Genomic DNA, 2474 nt, shown 5'->3' with positions numbered 1-2474 from the left:
GGGGAAAAATCATAATGTCTCCAGTTGGAAAACTGTGTGGGGAACACTGAGCGTTTACTGTAGAATAATGATTGAATTGAAGAATTTAATTTAAAAGGAAAAGCTAAGACCAAAACACACCGTTCTTTATCAGAAGACTCTAAACATTCATTTGCCTTCAGAACTGTTGTGCCTGAGGTGAAATCCTTGAAGATGCTGTGTTGACAGTGTCAGGGAAATAGCCTTTGGCGTTAAGGAGTATTCCTAGAATCCTGATTGTATTACTGGAAAGGAAAGTGAGTTCCGTAACAGCACAATAAACCAGAGGAACGGAAGGGAAGAACCTGCTTGTTCTGTGAGGAAGATTGCTCCCAGTTAAACAAAGAAATTTAGGGTTGCCTGCTTTTCATGGAAATCGCATACATATGGCCTTTGAAATTTGTCACTGAAGATGGTTTCGCTCTAAGGTAAAATCCACCACTTTATAGCCGTTCAGCTGCAAGTCTCTGGGTTTCTCTCTCTCTCTCTCTTGGCCTGCAGCCCAATAGGAATGTATGATCACTAGCGTAATAGTTAAACATCTGAGTCTTTTTGAAGTGCCTTCAATGTTACAATGATGTGATGGTTGATTGCCTAGCAGTCAGTTAAAAAAAAAAAAAAAAAAAGAACTACCTCCTGCCCCCTAGTGGTAAAATTAATAATGGCTGCTTCGTCATACTTCACGCTCCCGGCCACCTCAGTTTCCAGTATTATGCTTAGCATCTAATGATGTCTGTGATTTGTTAACTAGTTCCTTAATAATCAGCAATGTGTATCTTTTCTCCCTTAGGAATGGGAACTCACCGTGTTCTCAGAAGAACCTTGAACCCCTAATCTAGTAATCCACCTGTCTCAGCTTCCTGAATGGCTGAGATTTAAGGTGTGCCCTCTTGGCCTCGGTGGAGCGTGCATTTTCAACAGTGCATGTCCCCACTGCGTGGACTGCTTCCCGTGTCACGGTGTTGCGCCTTGTATGTCCTCAGCACTCTGTACTTCTCTGTTAAACAAAGTATGCCACATTATAAACAGACATTCTCCCTAATGTAACATTTTTTTCCTGGGAACATTCTGGACTGGCTTGATGTTCACGGAGAAGTGGACAGTGCTGACAAAATTATGAGCAAAAATGCACTGATATTCAAAGAAAGCATTGCATGCTCTCGGGTATTGTGGAGACTTTATGCTTCTTCTCAGATGACATTGTGTTGATTTTTATATCAGACAATATAAACAGTTTTCACTAATGAGCACTGGGTTTACCACAGGTCACAGCTCTCTGTGTTAAAGTTCGTCAGCTAAGCCATGTACTCTGAGGTAGGGAAAGAGATTGTGGTGTGTTGACAAGAAGTTGGTGTGACAGATAGGTTACAAATATATATATATATATAATTCCACTTGCAGGAAAGCTAAAAGGAATGTGTTTGAGTTTTTTGTTTTTGTTTTTTTTTTTTTTGTTTTTTGCTGTTTGTTTGTTTGTTTGTTTGTTTGTTCATGTACTGAGGTTTTGGTAGTTCATTACCTTTCACACAGGGGTCAGATTTCACGTGCAGGCAAGCACTGAAAGGCAGGTGGAAGTGGGCAGCCATCATCTAGGTGCCCTCTAGTGAATACGCGTTTAGCTCTCTGAAACAAGTGAATGCCCTCGAGACAAGGAGACAGAGAAGGAGGAGAGGGGGCCTGCGGAGAGGGGATGGGACAGCTGGCCCGTGTGGAATGTGTCAGTTTGCTTCTGTGCCACTATTGTGCTGCCGGTGTTGGAATGCGGGGAAGGCGCGAGGTTATTGAATAAGGAGCCATGTAGATTCCAGCTGTCAACATGTGATCAGCTCTTTGTACAAAGAGAAGTTTTCTCTGGCCTCCAGTTTGATTGCTAGTGACAGCGACACGTTTCTCTGGGCTCTTTATGCTACCAGTTTGCATTTGGGTAGCCTTTGGCTCTGTTCTCTTTTCAGACTGGCCCTGCAAGCTTTAGTACCTGGCTTTGAGGGCATGTTGACTGACACTGAAATGATGGGGACATCAGGACTAACTCCAGAAAGAACACGAGGGCTATGCTGGAAACAAATAAGCACTAGTCTTTTTAAAGGGAAAAATGCTTGCTATTGCTTTATTTGTTTAGGTTTTGTGCCTGTGTGTGTGTGTGTGTGTATTGTGTGTGCGTGTGTATTGGGTACATGTGTGGGTGTCTATGTAGAAGCCAGCTGCTGAGAACATTTTACAGTTTTGTTCTTCACCTTACTTTTGAGCCAGGGTTTCTTCACTGACCCCAGAGCTCACCGTTCGAGCCATGAAGCTCCCAGGATCTTTCTGTCTGGCTCTGTTCCTACACCCCTATGGGTTCCAGGATCCCACTGCCACACCAGCTTTTACATAGGTACTGGGGGCTCTGAACACAGGCCCTCATGCTTGTACAGTAAGCGCCTTACCCACGGATCGGATCACTGAGCCACCTCTCC

Source organism: Meriones unguiculatus, chromosome 14 (assembly GCF_030254825.1).
Source record: "Meriones unguiculatus strain TT.TT164.6M chromosome 14, Bangor_MerUng_6.1, whole genome shotgun sequence".
Lineage (NCBI taxonomy): Eukaryota > Metazoa > Chordata > Mammalia > Rodentia > Muridae > Meriones > Meriones unguiculatus.
The sequence above is the reverse complement of the archived record's forward strand: the minus strand, read 5'-3'. Positions refer to the sequence as shown.